We start from the raw sequence: 20,513 nt of genomic DNA on the forward strand, positions 1-20,513 counted from the left end.
AAAGGACCACCCCGATGCACGGCCTGCGCAGAACCAATCCCGACAACCTCCTCCGCAAGGGGTGCAGGAAAACAGAAAGTTCCTTGACTGTCACAGAATGTATTTCCAAACCAAACTTTACCCAACCCCAGATGGGAATTGAACCCACAATCCCTGGTTTAGGAGACCAGTGCCTTATCCATTAGGTCACTGGGGCTGGACAATTAGAAAGTGCAACTCTTGTAGAGTTAAAACAATTAACTAAATTAACAATAACAAGGGAGAAATCAAGCACAGCGCGAGGGAGGGTTCGGTGCAACACCCTCCAACCCAGGTCCCCGATAGAAAGCGGGAGGACACCTCCGTAGAGGGCCTCCCATCGGGGGCCTCCGCCGCCGGACGGCAACAAGGCACGCCAGGGCGTGTCCGGGCGGCGGACGAGGGCGAGAAAATGGAAGGTGTGCAGCAGCAGTCCGTATAGGAAACTCCTCCGCGCCGTGCCAAATGGCACGGAGGGCATGTCCCTGAGGCGGCTCATACTATTGCGGGGCACCAGCACCCGAGGGAGGGTTCGGGGCTTGGGGCCAATGTGGAATTCCGTCCGAACAGGGGAACGTTCAGCCGGAAGACCACCGCGCACCTGGGCCACCTCGAGACCTAAAATGACATCGGGTCCGAGCACGACCGTCCTTAGGTCTTGGATGGCATCGGCTGCGACCTGGACACTCACTGACGCGCGACGCGCCAACTCCTGCGGGAGCATCCAGCCCAGTCCTCCGCCACCCAGCACGAGATAAGGGGCCTGGAAACAGGAGAAGCGCCAAGGACCATGATTTCTCTCCATGGCCCTGACTGTACCTACACCACATGGCCTGCAGTGATTCAAGAAAGTGGCTCACCGCCACCATATCAAGGGCAATTAGGGATGGGCAGCAAATGTTGGCTTGGCCGCAAAAGCTTTACCACAAACCTCACACCTCAAGGGTTTCTCCCCTGTGTGAATCCTCTGGTGTCTCAGGAGGATTGTCGATGTTGCAAAAGCTTTACCTCAAACCTCACACTTGAAGGGTTTCTCTCCGGTGTGGATTGTCTGATGGACCAGGATGCTTGATAACCGTGTGAAGGCTTTTTCACACACCTCACATCTGAACAATTTTTCCACTGTGTGCATACTTCCATGTCAGCAGAGATACGATAAACTCAAGAATGAATTGTCTCACACACTGCACATGAATGGTTTCTCCCCTGTGTAAATACGTTGGTATTCCCGGAGCGTTGAGGACTGCGAGAATGATCTATCACACACCTCACACATGAATGGTTTCTCTCCTGTGTGAATGTGTTGGTGTAGTCGGAGGTTCGAGAAGGCAGAGAAAGATTTGTCGCACACCTCACAAATGAATGGTTTCTCACCTGTGTGAATGTGTTGATGTTCATGCAGGGTCGATGACTGTGAGAACGATTTGTTGCACACCTCGCATGTGAATGCTTTCTTCCCTGTGTGAATGCGTTGGTGTACACGGAGGGTCGATGAATATGAGAAGGATTCATTGCTCACATGTGAATGGCCTCTCCCTAGTGTGAATGCGTTGGTATTTCACCAGTTCTGATGAATGTGCAAAGCCTACATTGTACACTTCACAGTTGAACGTCTTCTCCCTGGTGTGAATCCTCTGGTGCCTCAGGAGATCGAAGGAGTGGGTGAAAGCCATCTCACAGTCCTCACATCTGAAGGATTTCTTGCCCGTGTGAATGCTCTGGTGTATCAGGACGATCACAGATGTTGCAAAAGCTTTATCACAAAAGTTGCAGATGAATGGTTTCTCTCCTGTGTACACGCATTGGTATTTGAGGAGGATCAATGACTGTGAGAATGATTTGCTGCATGAATGGCTTCTCCCCAGTGTGACTGCATTTGTTCATGCAGAAGTACAATGACCCTGAGAATGATTTGTCACACACCTCACACTTGAATGGCTTCTCCCCAGTATGGACATGTTGGTGTTGCACGATTGTTGATCACCGTGCAAAGTCTTGGTCACATACCCGATGCTTGAATTGTTTTTCTTCCATGTGGTGGTGCATGTTAGATGGACGTTGCATGTTAGAAGATCTTATGAACCTGTGAATCCCTCCTCACACACCTCATATTTGACAGCCTGTCATCTGTAGGAGTGAGTCAGTGGTTCATGAGGATCCATAAATGATTGAAGCTCTCACGCTTGAAGCCCATTCACATTTCTTCCCAGCCTCACCCTGACCGATTGCCCACAGCCGAACCTTCGGAAAGGTTGGTTCACTGCCCAACCTTCTCTGTGTTGAGCAATACTGTGAAGGGACTGGATGTCTTCCCACAGTTGTGCAGTTGGTCCTTGGATGATGGTTAGGATCTATCTGCGATGTCCATCCTCTCTGCATTCTCTGATGCAGTACGGTGCAATCCTTCCTTCAAACAAAAAGAGAAAACATGATTTCCTTCAACTTGCTCTCCTCCTTCACTCAGTTAGTGACTGTTCCACAGTGAGTGCCAGTCTGCAATTCCCCTGAGTGGGTGTTCAGGTGCAAGTCCTTTCTTTTTCCTCACTTGACTGTGACACACCCTCTGTTTCCAGCAGGGACACTGGATAGTGACCAGGAGCAGACACATGGCTACTTTCTTTCCTCTGCCCAGCCTCCCATATTCCCAGGCACTGAGAGCAATTGGAAAGAGAGTCAGGACTGTAAAGTGGGCTATCAATTCACTATGAGTTTGCGAAGACCAGTTTCATCTTCAGAGTAAATAAATTGTGACGTTTGTGCAATAGAATCAAAATAAAAACATGAAAACTTTCCAGTTGTCATAAACACCAAACATTGTCGTTCAACTGCTACAACTGCCTGGTCTGGGCTACGTGTGACTCCAGTCCCACACATGAATGATTGACTCTTAACTGCCCTCTGAAGGGATGATAAACAAAGTCCAATAAGAAAAAGAAAATCAGAAAGTTCTGGATAAAAACAAAAAAAGCTGGGAAAACTCAGCAGGTCTGACAGCATCTGTGGAGAGAAAGAGACAGAGTTGTTTCAGATTTCCAGCATCCACAGTGTTTTGCTTTTATCTTAGTTCTGGACAATTCTCGGATTGTGTCAGAAAAACTTAAGCTGATCTCTGCTCCTTCACTCACTGGATATTCAGTCCTGAACATTAATGTGGATATTATGGGATACAATCTGTATAAACTCTGCTCCTTCATTCACTGGATATTCAGTCCTGAACATTAATGTGGATATTATGGGATACAATCTGTATAAACTCTGCTCCTTCACTCACTGGATATTCAGTCCTGAACATTAGTGTGGATATTATGTGATGTAATTATTATAAATTCTATTTCTTCACACACCGTCTCTTCACTTGGTTTTCAGTCCCGACAAAGAGGCGGAGGAGGGAATGGGCTGAGTGGCTAGCTCTATTATTGACGTCACTCCCAGCCAATCAAGGGCAAGACTACATTGAACTCCAGCCCACAATCAACAGTCGATCATTCTGCTGATCCAATCACTCCGATAGGGTGGGACATCAATGATCAACTGCTCCTTCGGGTTCTGCGCAGGCCCTTGGGGACACACACCGGAGTTTGGGAGTTCGAATCTGAGGAAGTGCGAGACCGAGCGTTTGCCACGTGGGCGGGACTGGAATTGGAGGTGCGCACTCGTAAATCCCACCCCGGGATCGAAGCTGTTTAACCCCCAGTACCTCATCCCTCCTCCTTCACCTGCCCATTTACCCCCATCCCCCCCTTCACTCCCACGCATTCCCCCCTCCTTTACCCCCATTCCCCCTCCTTTACTCCCCCCTTTACCACCATCCCCCTCCTCCCTCCTTCACCCCCCCCCGCATTCCCCCCCTTCACCCCTCCATTCCCTCTCCTTCACTCCCATCCCTCCCTCCTCAGCCCCCCCCCCCCACCCCCGCATTCCCCCCTCCTTCACCCCCCCATTCCCTCTTCTTTAAGGGGATATTTAAGAGGACTCAGAATAAGTATATTCCTACTATAAAGAAAAATTCTAAGGGGAGGACCCACCATCTGTGGTGAACTAAAGATGTTAAGGAAAGTATCAAACTTAAGGAAAAAACATAAAATGAGCGACAGGACAGATGATCGGACAGAGCATAAAGAACGGCCGAGAATGGCAAAAGGTTCATCAGGGGAAAGAAATTAGGGCATGAGAGGAAGCTAGCTAGAAATGTAAAAACAGATAACAAGAGTATCTACAGGTATTTAAAAAGGAAAAGAGTAAGTAAAGTGAGTGTTGGTCCTCTAGAGCACGCCAGTGGGGAGTTAATAGTAGATAATAAGGAAATGGCGGAAGAAGTGAACAAATATTTTGCTTCTGTGTTCACTACAGAGGATACAAAAAGCATTCCAGTAATAGCTGTAAATCAGGAGGTGAACGGAGAAAGGAACTTGGTGAAATTGAAATCACTGGGGATTTCACTGAGCAAACTGATCAAGCTGCAGGCTGGTAAGTCTCCATGTCCCGATAGACTACATCCTAGGGTCTTAAAAGAGGTTGGCTAATGAGGTAGTCAATGTGCTGGTGTTAATTTTCCAAAATTCGCTAGATTCTGGAAAGATTCCATCGGACTAGAAAGTAGCAAATATAACCCCTCTATGCAAGAAGGGAGAGAGGCAGAAAACAAGAAACTATAGTCCAGTTAGTTTGACATCTGTCATGGGGAAGTTATTCAGATCAATCATTAAGGAGGTTATAGCTGGACGCTTGGAAGGGCTCAAGGCAATCGGGAAAAGTCAGCATGGTTTTGTGAAAACAAAACCATGTTAAACAAATTTATTTGAGTTTTTTTGAAGGAGCAACATGCACAGTGGATAAAGGGGAGCCTGTAGACGTACTGTACTTGGATTTCCAGAAGGCATTTGATAAGGCGCCACATCAAAGGTCATCACAGAAAATAAAAGCGGTGGTGTAGGGGGTAACATTCGCATGGATAGAAGATTGGCTGGCTAGCAGAAAGCAAAGAGTATGCATAAATGGGTCTTTTTCTGATTGACAGGATGTGACGAGTGGAGTCCCATAGAGGTCTGTGCTGGGGCCTCAACTTTTTACGATTTACATCAATGACTTAGATGAGGGTAGTGAAGACATGGTAGCTAAATTGGTAGATGACACAAAGATAGGTGTGAAAGTATTGTGAAGAAGACATGGAGGTTGCAGATGGATATAGATAGGTTGAGTGGGCAAAGATCTGACAAATGGAGTTTAATGTGGGAAAATGTGAAGTTGTTCACTTTGGCAGGAAGAACAAAAAAGCAGAGTATTACTTAAATGGAGAACGGCTGCATAATTCTGAGGCGCAGAGGGATCTAGGTGTTCTAGTGCATGAATCACAAAAAGTTAGTATACAGGTACAGAAAGTAATTAAGAAAGCTAATGGAATGCTATCCTTTATTACAAGAGGGATTGAACATAAAAGTAAGGATGTTATGATTCAGTTATACAAGGCCCCGAATACTGTGTGCAAGTTTGGTCTCTTTATTTAAGGAAGGATGTAAATGCATTGGAGGTGATTCAAAGGAGGTTTACTAGATTGATACCTGAAATGAGTGGGTTGTCTTATGAGGAAAGGTTTGACAGACTAGGCTTGTTTCCACTGGAGTTTAGAAGAGTAAGGGGTGATTTGATTGAAGTATACAAGATCCTGAACGGCCTTGACAAGTTAGATGTCGAAAGGATGTTTACTCTTGTGGGTGATCCAGAACCAGGAGTCACTGTTTCAAAATTAGGGGTCGCCCTTTTATGACAGAGATGAAGAGAATTTTTTCTCTGAGGATTGTGCGACATTGGAACTCTCTGCCTCAGAAGGTGGTGGAGGCGGGGTCATTGAATATTTTTAAGGCAGATGTAGATAGATTCTTGCTAGGCAAGAGAATCAAAGGTTATCGGGTTAGATGGGAATTTGGAAATCAAAACACACGAAGATCAGCAATGATCTTATTGAATGGCGGAGCAGGCTTGAGGGGCTGAATGGTCGACTCCTGTTCCTATTTCTTATGTTCACCCCCCCATCACCTGTCGTTCACTCCCCCCATCCCCCTCCTTGGATTGATGGTTGATAAATCCCCTGGACCAGATGAGCTTCATCTCTGAGTGTTGAAGGAGGGGGGCTGAGAGAGATAGCGGATGCATTGCTGGTTATCTTTCAAAGTTCACTAGATTCTGGAAAGGTCCCTGCAGACTGGAAAGTAGGAAATGTATCCCCACTATTTAAGAAGGAAAAAAGAGGGAGAATGGAGAACTACAGACCTGTTAGTTTGACGTCAGTAGTAGGGAAAATGTTAAAATGTATTATGAAGGATGTGATAACTGGACATTTAGAAAAGATTGGTAAAATTGGGCAGAGTCAATGTGGATTTATGAAAGGGAAATCATGTTTGACAAATTTGTTGGAATTTTTTGAGGACATGTCTTGCAGCATAGATAAAGTAGAACCAGTGGATGTGTACTTGGATCTTTGGAAAGCTTTTGATAAAGTCCCACACAGGAGGTTAGTAAATAAAATTTTTAAAAATTGGATTGGGAAAACATACTAGCATAGATTGAGAATTGGTTAACAGACAGAAAGCAGAAAATAGAATAAACGGATCATTCTCAGGATGGCAGGCTGACTAGTGGGGTACCGCAGGGATCAGTGCTGGGGCACGGCTGTTTACAATCTGTATAAATGATTTGGATGTAGGGATCAATTGTAATATTTCCAAATTTTCTGATGGCACCAAACTGGGTGGGAACATAAGTTGTGAGGAAGATGCAAGGAGGCTTCAAGAGGATTTGGACAGGCTAAGTGAATGGGCTAGAACATGGCAGATTGAATATAATATGAATAAGTGTGAAGTTTTTCACTTTGGTAGAAATCACAGAAAGGTAGAGTATTTCTTAAATGGTAAGAGGTTGGGAAGTGCCAATATCCAAAGGATGTCTTTGTTCATGAGTCAGTAGAAGTTAGCATGCAGGTGCAGCAAGCAATTCGGAAGGCAAATGGTAAGTTGTCCTTCATCGCAAGGGGATTTGTGTACAGCAGCAAGGATGTCTTGCTGCAGTTATAAAGAGCCTTGTTGAGACCTCACCTGGAGTATTGTGCACAGTTTTGGTCCCCTTATCTCAGGAAGGATATACTTGCCATAGAAGGAATGCAACAAAGATTCACCGGATTAATCCCTGGGATGGCAGAATTGTTTTACGAAGAGAAATTGAGGAGACTGGGTCTGTATCCCTAGAATTTTGAAGAATGAGAGGTGACCTTATTGAATCTTACAAAATTCTTACAGGGTGGATATAGATAAAATGTTTGCCCTGGCTGGAGAGTCTAAAACCAGTGGACGTAATCTCAGAATAAGGGGTAAGCCATTTAAGACTGAGACGAGGAGGAATTTCTTCACTCAGAGGGTGGTAAATCTTTGGATTTTGCTACCCTCGAGGGCTGTGGAAACTCAACCATTAAGCATGTTCAAGACAGAGATCGATAGATTTCAGGAGACCAATTACATCAAGGGAAATGGAGCTAGTCCGGGAAAGTGGCAGTGAGGCCGATCAGCCGTGATCTAATTGACTGGTGCACAGGCTTGACGGGCTGAATGGCCTATTCCTGTTCTAATGTTCCTTCACCTCCCATCCCTCACCTCCATCTGCCCAACTTCAACCCACATCCCCCTCATTCACCCTCCAGCATCTCTTCTTCACTGCCCCATCCTCCATCTTCACTGCACTCCCGCATCTCAGACACATGGATAACACGGGACTACATTCTACATTGGTTTTCTGTGACTGGTGAGAGACTGTTTTCTCCAGACTGTGGAGTAAAAGTACAAAAGTTTGACTCTCCCAGTTTTGAATTCATCTCACTTACTGCTGCTGAAGGGCCTGTCCTCCATTTAGCCCCTGGCCCAGTTAAGATTGTAGATCTAAGGTGCTCCACTCCATGGCCCGATCCTCAAATAATTTCTCTCCCTCTTGAAGCTGTCTGCTTGCCATTCCTTTATGAATAGTTTTGTGTGTGTCTGGTGGTGAGTGGCATTTCTTTCTGACTCGAGGTAAAATGGGACAGATTGTAAGAGACCCTCTGTGAATCTGACATCAGGTCATCAGATGGTTTTACACTGGGGCAGTGTGTGGATGAGAAATAGGTGGGGACTGAGGATAGACCCTTGGTCGGACTCCAGAGCGATGGGGGTGGGAAGATTAACCATTGCAGGAAATTCTCTGGCTACAACTGAAGAGGCAAAAGGGGGCCAAATGATAGCAGTCCGACTGACTGGAAAACAGAGAAGAGTTGGAGGAGGAGGATAGTGTGGTTGGACATATCAAAGGCTGCAGAGAGGTTGTTTCTCTCTCCACAGATGTTGCCTAACCTCAGTCTTTCCAGCAGTTTCTGAACATATATATCAGATTTCCAGCATTCATGGTATTTTGCCATTGTATTCAGCGAGCTGGGTGTGTACACTTCACACAGAATCACAGTGCAGAAGAGGCCCTTCGACCCATCGAGTCTGCACCGACACGCGAGAAACATCTGACCTACCTACCTAATCCCATTTACCAGCACTTGGCCCATAGCCTTGAATGTTATGACATGCCAAGTGCTCATCCAGGTACTTTTTAAAGGATGTGAGGCAAACCGCCTCCACCACCCTCCCAGGCAGTGCATTCCAGACTGTCACCACCCTCTGCGTAAAAAAGTTTTTCCTCACATCCCCCCTAAATCTCTTGCCCCTCACCTTGAACTTATGTCCCCTTATGACTGACCCTTCAACTGAGGGGAACAGCTGCTCCCTATCCACCCTGTCCATGCCCCTCATAATCTTGTACACCTCGGTCATGTTGCCCCTCAGTCTTCTCTGCTCCAATGAAAACAACCCAAGTCTAATCAACGTCTCTTCATAACTTAAATGTTTCATCCCAGGCAACATCCTGGTGAATCTCCTCTGCACCCCCTCCAGTGCAATCACATCCTTCCTATCATGTGGCGACAAGAACTGCACACATTACTCCAGCTGTGGCCTCACTAAGGTTCTATACAACTCCAACATGACCTCCCTACTTTTGTAATCTATGCCTCGATTGATAAAGGCAAGTGTCCCATATGCCTTTTTCACCACCCCACTAACATGCCCCTCTGCCTTCAGAGATCTATGGACACACACGCCAAGGTCCCTTTGTTCCTCAGAACTTACTAGTGTCATGCCGTTCATTGAATACTTCCTTGTCAAATTACTCCTTCCAAAGTGTATCACCTCACACTTTTCAGGGTTAAATTCCATCTGCCACTTATCTGCTCCTTTGACCATCCCATCTATATCTTCCTGTATCCTAAGACACTCAACCTCACTGTTAACCACCCAGCCAATCTTTGTGTCATCCGCAAACTTACTAATCCTACCCCCCACATAGTCATCTGTGTTGTTTATATAAATGACAAATAATAGGGGACCCAGCACAGTTTCCTGTGGTACGCCAGTGGACACTGGCTTCCAGTCACTGAAGCATCCTTCTGTCATCACCCTTTGTCTCCTACAACTAAGCCAATTTTGAATCCACCTTATCAAATTACCCTGTATCCCATGTGCATTTGCCTTCTTTATAAGTCTCCCATGTGGGACCTTGTCAAAGGCTTTGCTGAAATCCATATAAACTACATCAACTGCACTACCCTCATCTACACACCTGGTCACCTCCTCAAAAAATTCAATCAAATTTGTTAGGCATGACCTCCCTCTGACAAAGCTATGCTGACTATCCCTGATCAAACCTTCCTTCTCCAAGTGGAGATAGATACCCTCCTTCAGAACTTTCTCCAATAGTTTCCCTACCACTGACGTGAGATTCACTGGCCTGTAGTTCCCTGGCTTATCTCTACAACCTTTCTTAAACAGCGGAACCACATTAGCTGTTCTCCAGTCCTCTAGCACCTCCCCCGTGGCCAGAGAGGAATTTAAAAATTGGGTCAGAGCCCCTGCGATATCCTCCCTTGCCTCCCTCAGCAGTCTGGGACACAAATCATCTGGACCTAGAGATTTGTCCACTTTTAAGCCTGTCAACACCCCCAATACCTTGTAACTCCCTATATCAATTTGCTTAAGAACCTCGCAGTCTCCCCGAGTTCGATACCTTCATCCCCATTCTCTTGGGTGAAGACAGATATGAAGTACTCATTCAAAACTCTAGTGATGTCCTCTGGCTCCACCCATAGATTGCCCCCTTGGTCCCTTACTCTACTCTTTCCCTGGTTATCCTCTTCCCATTGATATACTGAAAGAATATCTTGGGATTTTCCCTACTTTTACCAGCCAGAGCTTTCTCATATCCCCTCTTTGCTCTCCTAATTGCTTTCTTAAGCTCCACCCTGCACTTTCTGTACTCCACTAATGCCTCTGCTGATGTGCTTCCCTTGAACCTGCTAAAAGCCTCTCTTTTCCTTTTCATCGTAACCTGAATATCTCTGGTCATCCATGGTTCTCTGGGTTTGTTACTCCTTCCTATCACCCTAGAGGGAACATGTTGAGCCTGTACCCTCCCCATTTCCTTTTTGAACACCCCCCCCACTGTTCCTCTCTAAATTTCCCCACAAGTAACTGTTCCCAGGCTACCTTGGCCAGATCCTGCCTTATTTGACTAAAATCCACTCTCCCCCAATCCAAAACATTTTTTTTGCAATTTGTCGATTTCTTTGTCCATAACAAACTTAAACTGTACCATGTTGTGGTCGCTATCACTTAAATGCTCGCCCACCACCACCTCAGCCACCTGTCCGGCTTCATTCCCCAGAAGTAGGTCCAGTAATGAGCCATCCCTTGTTGGACCCTCTACATATTGACCTAAAAAGTTCTCCTGTACACATTTCAAGAAATCCACTCCATCCAAACCCTTAACACTATGTCTATCCCAATTAATGTTGGGAAAGTTGAAATCACCTAATATAATTACCCTATTGTTATTGTTTTTACTCACCTCCACAAATTGTGCACAAATTTGCTCCTCAACTTCCCACTGACTATCTGGGGGTCTATAATAAACACCTAACAATGTGGCTGCCCCTTTTTTTATTCCTAAGCTCTACCCAAAAAGCTTAATTCAATGCCCCCTCCAAGATATCATCTCTCGTTACTGCAGTAACTGACTCCTTAACTAATAATGCAACGCCTCCTCCTCTTTTATCCCCTCCCCTGAAGATTCTATATCCCGGAATGTTGAGCTGCCAATCCTGCCCCTCCCTCAACCACGTCTCAGTGATGGCTACTATATCACAATTCCATGTGTCAATCCTCACCCTTGACTCATCCGTTTTACCTGTAATACTCCTGGCATTAAAGTAGAGGCCATCCAGCCTTGCCTTACTCCCTTGAAGCTTAATGCAGCTGTACTCCGTCTGACTTGATTGTTTTACTATATTATGACGTGTCCCTATTCTGCTAACATTGTGTCCCCTCCCCCTGCTGAATTAGTTTAATCTCCTCCCAATAGCACTAGCAAACCCGCCCGCAAGGATGTTAGTCCCACTCTGGTTCAGATGTGGACTTTCCCGCTTGCACAGGTCCCACCTTCCCCCGAAACGGTCCCAGTGATCCAGGAATCTAAAACCCTCCCTCCTGCACCAACTCTTAAGCCATTCATTAAGTATTCATCTGTGCTATTCCTCTATTTCTGAGCTTGCTAGCACATGGCATTGAGAGTAATCCAGAGATTACAACCCGAGAGGTCTTGCTTTTTAGTCTACTACCTAACTCCCTGAATTCTTGATGCAAGACCTCATCCCTCTTTCTACCTATGTCATTGGTATCAACATGTACCATGACCTCTGCCTTATCACCCTCCCCCTTTAGGATGCCCTGCAGCTGTTCAGTGACATCCCGGACCCTGGCACCAGGTAGGCAACGTACCCTCCTGGAGTCACGTTGACGTCCACAGTAGCGCCTATCTGTTCCCCTGACCTTAGAATCTCCTGTTACTATTGCTCTTCCTCCCTTCCTGTACAGACAGGCTGCTTGTGGTGCCAGAAGCTTGGCTCTATCCGCACTCCCTGGAGGAACCAGCGCCCTCATCAGCCTCCAAAACGGAATACCGATTTTTGTGCGGGACCCCAGGGGACTCCTGAACAACCGCCCTGTTTCTCATGGACTGCCTGGTGGTCACCCATTCCCTTCCTTCCTCAAGTCCCTTCATCTGCGGTGTGACTACCTCTCTAAACGTGCGATTCACAATGCTCTCAGACTCGCAGATGCTCCACAGTGTCCCCAACCGCTATTCCAGCTCTGAAACCTGAGCTTCCAGGAGCTGCAGCTGGACACACTTCCTGCACACATGCTGGTCCCGGGCACTGGAAATGTCCCCGGCTTCCCACATGGAGCACGAGGAGCACACCACGGCCTTGAGCGCTCCTGCCATGACTTATCCCTTTAAATTAAAACTTTTAAGCCAATTACTCTCTGCCCTTCTGTCTTAATCACACCAAGGCATCATTAATACTTAGAAACCCCATTTATTACTTGTTCACAAGGGAGATAATACAATGAGAGCTACTGTACCATCTTGTAGCAGAATACACGCAGACCTGTTAAAAGCATTTTTACAGCCAATCAGTAAATTTTGCACAAACCTATCTGCTTATTTGCATAAGTTAACTGACCAATCCATATTTCAGTAAATTTTCATTCCCAGCACAACAGATGTTCCGCAAATGCTTATCACGATCCTGATTATATTCAGCCTGAGAAAGAACAAAATGGAATGTCTCAGGGCTCATCCTACAACTGGGGTCAGACAAGATGGTATTGTTCTCAAGGTTGCAGTATTTTTCTCTTAGGCCTAGGCATATAATTCAACTTCCCCATTAACCCTTTTAGCATTAAATGGGTTCTCTATAGTTGCCTAGGCCAGCACACTTCCCCCCTTTTGTCTTGCAAGGACAATCCACCACCCTTAGCCAAGTTCTAAGTATCCTAGTTGCTGGACTTCATCCTCAGTGGGGTCCTGATTCCTGAGGAGAGGGAGGGAATAGATAACTGGCTTGCCACTAGGACGCTGGAGGTTCTGTAGGTGGCAGACAGATCAGATGCAACAGAGGATGAGCATACAAAACAATAAGCAGGGCAAGACCTATGACAAGGTATTTGAGGAGGGTTTTGAAAAGGCCCCCAAACCACCCACCGATATTAGGGAGCCACCCCCACCAGTCAAAGGATTTTTCCTGGGCAACTGCATGGAGGAGGCGCACTTGGTCCTGAATGAAATGTGCATCAGTCTCAATTCTCTGATCCTTGTTAACGTAGAAACAACATGTTTCATTAATAGTTGCACAGACTCCCCCCTGCGCTGCTAGCAGGAAATCCAGGGCCATACGGTTCTGGAGGACAACCTTGGAAAGGGACTTAGCTTCCAACTGCAAACTCTGAATGGCATCAACAGTCTTGTTCTCAATGAGTTCCATTGTAGCAGAAATATTAATAATGGCCTTTTCCAGCTATGAGACCCCTAGACCTGGGATGAGGGCCCGGAAAAATTTGTGGAATCCGGTGTTGCAGGTGACAAGCGGGTTCCAGGTTGATCGTTTATGGCGCTTCACAGGCCCTAGATGGTTGTGAAGAGAGTGAATAGTAAGGCTCTTGACCCCAAATGGGCGTTTGATGAATGAGGGCCCCTGTATTACCTAGGGACCATGTAGAATCTGAGAAGAAAACCAAAAAATGCATCTCTGAGGAGGAGGGGTTAACAAATCCAACATTTAGTCCGATTAACTTGCGAGGCTACAGCCTGCATTCATTGAACCGCAGAATTGGTAGTCCATGCCCCCGCAAGAACCACGCAGGACAGGATCCACATCAGAGTCCACTTTCTGACGGCTCAGTTAAAGTTCCTGCATAAGCACTTCCGTCCGAGGCCAGCGTCCGCTTGACGTATGATACGTGGATCCACAAGGGTCGTCCTTCAACCTTCACGGCCATATGGGTGGTGAGCAGGACTTGGAAAGGTCCTTCCCATCGAGGTTTCAAACAGTTCTTTCTCCTGAAGGTCTTAACCAGGACTAGGTCTCCGGGCTGGTATTGATGGCAATCTTCAATGGTGGGCTTTTTCTGAGTTTTTCTTTCTTTCCACCGCCCCAGTAGACTGGGAGTGGTATGGACAGGAAAGGTGATGGTTGCATTGTAAGGACTTCAACAGTTCCTTTATCACTTTAGCGATAAAATGAGGTCCATTATCACTTGATAAAATCTCTGGTTTCCAAAAACTGGGTATGTATTCACGTAACAACAATTTTGCAACAACAACAGCATCATTTCGTCAGGTGGGATACGCCTCCACCCATCGCGAGAACAAACATACTATAACTAAAACATAATTACATCCCATACATTTAGGCATTTGTATAAAGTCCATTTGAAGGTGTACAAATGGGCCCCATGGCTGGGGACCCATACCAGCAGTCACTGTGGGCATCTTGCCTGGGTTATGTCATTGGCAAAGCAGACATTGTGAAGGTATTTTAGCTGCCATGGTGAAAAACCCAGGCGCAACCCACATCTGCTGTGCCATTCTGTTCATCCCCCCTTTGCCCCAATATTTTCTACTCTATATAATGTCCTGACATAGGTATGACAGGTATTACTAATACAATGCCTATTAGTATATTACTATTCACTATACATTCAACATTCATTCTATATACGCGTGTCAAACCTCTGAGCTGGCAACCGGTCAAGTCATGATTCTTGTGTCGTGAGAGATTCAATAAATGCTCATTAGTTACCCATAAAGGGACTACTCCTTCATTAATTTGTATTAAATTTTCTCGGGCTTGTTCCGGTGCCCAAGATCCATAGGTGCTGCATACATCATTTCTGCTCGCTTCGTCTGTAATATCTTTCCCTATTTCAATTAATTTATTGATAGTCCCCACATGACTTTCGAGCAAAGTAGCCAGGCTTTGGATTAACCGTGTCACGTCCTGGTCCGTATCTAATTGGGTATCCTAGATTCCCCTGTCCCCGCTCTAGAATCTCCTTAAGCTTAAAGCTCAGGGTACAGACCTTCTGGTCAACAGTTGCCAGGTTCTGAATTAACCACTGATGTCCCTATACTGAATATCATAGCGGCATCATTTATCAGGCTGCGCTTAACGCGGTTCCCTCCCAAGCCTGATCGCATCTTGCCATTGAACTGAACTGCTTCAGTCATCAATTGGCACGTCAGAGCCATATAGAGTGCTTGTGTATGGGTTGAGCACCATTGGGGCAGAATGACACCGGATACATTCAAGACTATGGGTACCGGCTCCTGGTGTACACTATCATACAAAACTTCTGATTAACCAGTACCAAACCATTTGTCAGTCCTGGATGCATAGTCAGACAAGATGGATCAGTCGGTGTGGTTTGAGGGGCTTCAATTATCTCTACTCGGACTGTGGAAGTAGGTGTGGAAGGTGGCTGGGTAGTGGCGGACCTCCCATGCCCGATCTGAAGCAAACCCTTACTACAATTTGAAAGCATTTGTTCTCCCACTGTTACATTTATCATTCCCCATTGTGTGTCGCATTCAGCACTGTCCGTGCTGTACCAAGGTTCCTCCTGCAGTGCGGGATGAGCAGTGATGATCCCTGACCTTGTTGCCAGTACTGATACGCCCACGACCAGGATCATAGATCTGTGGAGACATTAACATTGGCTCCCGTTCTCCAGGTTACCGCTTGGTCAATTGTCATGTATCTTTAACTGTGTGTAATGCCTCCATTTACTTCCCGTTCTCATATCTACAAGTGCGCATGTATCACCTGTCATAATTACCTCATATGGTCCATGCCTGTTCGCTCCGAGCTCACCTTGACCATCACCTTATTCCCCACTTGGTCCATTGTTGCTCTTTGGATTTGCCTGTTTCCATATCCTTAATCACCTGTCGGTCTCTGACTTCCTTCCTTAACTCATGCAATTGCTTACTTAATTCCCTTACATAGTCCGTATTTTTCCTTTCAGTGGCCCTACATCTCCGTATCCCACTAAAATGCCTTCAGGTAATTGCATGGCCCTTCCTGTCATCAATTCAATGAGGTGAACCTGGTAGTTCTATTTGGTGTAGCCCTAAGGCACATCAGAATGCTGGGCAATACCGTGGCCCAACTGTTGCCTGTCTCCTGAATTGCTTGGGCTATAGATGTTTTTAAAGTTCAGTTCATCCTTTCCACCATCCCTGAACTCTGGGAGTGGTAAGGAATATGGAATTTCTGTTTAATCTCCATAAGATTACACACTCTTTAATGACTCTCCCTGTGAAATGAGTTCCCTGATCTGAATCCATCTGGATAGGCACCACCACTCCTTCCAGTTTACTCTCTCCTGCTGCTGTCTCATGTCAGACCTCAATTCCTTAAACAACTCTACTATGCACCTTCTTATCCTATCTTTCAATGGCTCAGTATCTTCACTTCCAGTGATGGTTCTCTCTGGGAACCACTTAACTCTGCCTGTCATCAAGGTGTTAATCCTGTGGTCTTCCTTTTTGTAGCTCGCAGGCACATTAATATAACCAGTAATACATCTATTTAGCCTTTTTCCAGCTTTCCATTTACCTGTATCCATCCTGTGCTAAATTGTTGTTAAGTATTATTTCTCCTTACATTTCAATTCCTGAACTACAGATTCCACATAGTTTTACCTCTAAGTTTTTTTTCCCTGACCATGATCATCCTAAGATTCTCTTGAGTTCAGTTTCTCTATTGTCAACGAGGATCTCTGTCTCTAAATCTTTGCTTATCTCCCCCTGTGCAGTTCCAATGCCTCAGATGATGGCCAAATTATCAAATTAATTTCCCTTAAAACAGTTTGTACATTATGTCCTCTTTCCCTGACTCATTCTCCTACTTGCCTCATACCATTTTACACATGCAACAGCTACCATCTTATCTTGTTCAGGTTGCCTGGAGAGACTTTAAAATAAATAAAATATTAAAATTAAAAACAGAAATCAGGTATTGACATGTTTTGCTTCCTTAACTTCTTCTCAAACATTTTATTGTCTCAAAAGTAACCCACTAAATTGTGTCTGACCCTTTTCTTTGAGAATTATCCCAGATTCATTAACTCGGCCAAAAATTGGATTTCTGCCAAACTTTGTCAAGGTCTTGAGCTTAGCTTCATATTTTGGGAACAGACTTTACAAATACAAAAGCTTGCAGCATTTGAATTAGTGCCAATTGTTGGCAAACCTTTTAAAATGAAAATTCCCTTTTGAGAACTTTATCAAGAACCAAACCTCAAAATTTTAAACTTTGTAAGAACTGTAATTTACACTATCAAAATTAAAACAACCTCTTTTTCATGTGTAATGATTTGTTTCCAAGTTATAATTTCCATGTTTATCAACACATTCTTTATCTGAGATAGCATCCTCGTTATTCAAAGTAACCTGTTAAATTACACTGCACTTTACATCTCAAGATTGTCCCAAATTCAAATTACAGTGCTGTTGGGATACAGATTTCGTTTAATATTTAATTTATCTCCTCAAAAGAAACCCCTTTTTTATCCATTGGAACCACCTAGACCGTGTGTTTATGTCTTTTGATTTTCCTAGAATCCTTCTGAATTTCAAGTAATTTTTTTTTCTCAGAATTTTAGAATACTAACTCATATGTGTCAATCCCAATCAGCTTGGAAGCTGATGATGAGGGTTATTCCCTACTAGTCTTCAAGGGGGTGGTACAAGGGTTGGTTCATCTCAAACAAAGGCAAGCCCTGTTTTATCTTTACACTACCTTCAAATTGTGATTTTGCCAGAAATCTCAACTCAAACCTTATACCCAAAACTTTGGAATGCTTGAATGTACTTTTCCTTTAATCTAATATGGGGTTTTTGACTCTAAAGTGCTCAACCACACACACAGACAATTTAGGGACCAAAACACATTAAAGCTCACATACAAATGCTTCCCTGCACACGAACACATATATAAAGGTATGTATTTTTTTTCCTATAATATTGAACTTAACTCTAAATGAAGCTTCGAGAAGCAGTGGGGAAATAAAGGGATCTTGAAGGGTCCACCTATAGGGACCTGCAAACTGACGAAAGTTCACATTTTCTCTGCTGCTGCTTGTCAATTGCTCATTAACCCCCTAGGGGTACCCTTTCTCTCTCTCTCTTCAGCACAAACAGCTCTTGTAACTTAGATCAATTCATTTTTTTTTAAAGTTACAGAAAATTCAGTAGCGGACCTTTCGGGTCCATAATGGACATACATATAAGCATTTGGGGTTCCCTTTGGAGGGGGAACCTGGGGTTTCTTTGATGCCATATTACCTATTTTCTATCTAATAACTAAAAAAAAGGCCAGTCCTTGGCGGGTCCTCGAACCCCAATCTGTTCGCTTTCACCAATCAGTCCACTCACACGCTCAAGGTGTCCCAGACCCCGAGCTGCAATCACGCACACACACAGCGTTCCAACTCCAGGGGCTACCGATCCTGAGCGCACACACTCAGCGCCAACTCCAGGGGCTCCAACCCCGAATATATTCTGGCCAGAGCGGTCCCGGACCGCGACAACTAATCTCCAAAACACTTAAATAGATGACTTACCCTAAGAGTCAGCCACAGGCAGGTGAAGGCAGATCGTGGGTCAACGAACCCCAGAAGCCCAAATCGGGCTGCCGCGGACTGAGAAGTCCTTGAACCGTGAGGTCCTAACGCTGGCGCCCCGTGACCCAACCCTAGGGGTTAGTCATCTCGGTGGGACCTCCAAGAAACTGTCGGAGATTAATCACACCAAGGCATCATTAATACGTAGAAACCCCATTTATAACTTGTGCACAAGGGAGATAATACAATGAGAGCTACTGTACCATCTCATTGCAGAATACACGCAGACCTGTTAAAAGCATTTTTACAGCCAATCAGTAAATTTTGCACAAACCTATCTGCTTATTTGCATAAGTTAACTGACCAATCCATATTTCAATAAATTTTCATTCCCAGCACAACAAATGTTGTGCTTACGCAAATGCTGATCATGATCCTGATTACATTCGGCCTGAGAAAGAACAAAATGGAATGTCTCCGGGCTCATCCTACAGTTGGGGTCAGACAAGATGGTATTTTTCTCTTAGGCCTAGGCATATAATTCAACTTCCCCATTAACCCTTTTAGCACTAAATGGGTTCCCTATAGTTGCCTAGGCCACCACACTTCTTTCCTGATCCTCGTTACTGTAGAATATCGTAGAATATACAAACTATAAACCACAAAAAGACCTTAAACTATAAGTAATTAAAGTAGTAAATATCTTACCCACTACTTACCAGTGATTCCTTTCCCTTGTAGCCTCTACTGCTGCAGCATGCTCTGAAGATTTAAGAAGTTGGATAGCAAGGAAAAAATGCAAAGAGCACCTTATCCCCTATGCACCGAATTCCCGCTTTGCACCAAATTCCCGCTTTGCACCAAATTGCCAATACCCACTCTGGCTGTGCCCCACTCAGGATGTGCTCTCTCTCCTGTTCGTGTGCAAGCACACTGGGAAGCGAACACTGTGAGGTGATTTAATGGAGATTTGAAACTAATAACAGTTTGTGTTCATGGCTTCATGTGGACAAATTATTTCAATTGGATAGGTTAAGGAGGACCAAAGGTCATATTTACAATTTGTGCAAGGGCAGAACTACAGATTCACCAATTGTTAAAAGTCACAAGATAGGTCAACAAGGTCATTTAAAAAAATCAAACAACAGCACTGGGGTCCATTTTTCGAGGAATAGAATTGAAAAGCAGAGAATTTATGTTGAACTTGTATAGAACCTTGGTTAGCCCACACTTGGAGAGCTGTGCACAGTTCTGTTCTCCAGAATGAAAAAGGACATAAAGGAACTGGAGAAGGTGCAAAAAACATTGGGGATGATAGTGAGAATTGAGAGATTGTAACTGCCAGGAAAGACTGAACAGGCTAGCACTCTTATCCCTAGAAAAGAGAAAGGTGAGAAGTGACATAATAGAAATCTCTAAAATGATGAATTATAAAATGAAGAATTTGGGGGTAAATGGAGAGAAGATGTTCCCACTTGTGTGGGGGGGGGCGGGGGGCGCAAAACTAGGGGTCAGAAATATAAGATGGTCAATAATAAATCCAGTGAGGAATTCAGGAGAAACTTCTTCACCAAGAGAATGATAAGAATGTGGAACTTGCTACCACAGGGAATGGTTTGAGGTAAATAGTTTCTATGTATTTGATGGGAAGCCAGGTAAGTAGATGAGGGAGAAAGGAATAGAAGGATCTGTTGATCAGGTGAGATAAAATAGTGGGGAGAAAGCTCATGTGGAGCATTAGCACCGGTAGAAAGCAGATGGGCCGAATGATCTGTTTCTGTGCTTTAAATACCGAGCAGGTTAGGCACTGGCCCGTCCCCTCCCCCCAAAGATCCCATGGTCAAAGTGTCCCTTATTTTTATTCCTCAGAGTTGGTCTCCCTGGAGTCACATTCACTCCCCAAGCAAGAGG

General features: G+C 44.9%; 1 pseudogene; it reads right to left on the bottom strand.

The window, feature by feature from the left end:
- Positions 1-898: 898 nt before the first annotated feature.
- LOC144676297 (uncharacterized) lies at positions 899-13,459 on the bottom strand (annotated as a pseudogene).
- Between the last annotated feature and the right edge of the window lie 7,054 nt (positions 13,460-20,513).

This window comes from Cetorhinus maximus, unplaced genomic scaffold (genome assembly GCF_964194155.1).
Source record: "Cetorhinus maximus unplaced genomic scaffold, sCetMax3.hap1.1 HAP1_SCAFFOLD_1486, whole genome shotgun sequence".
NCBI lineage: Eukaryota > Metazoa > Chordata > Chondrichthyes > Lamniformes > Cetorhinidae > Cetorhinus > Cetorhinus maximus.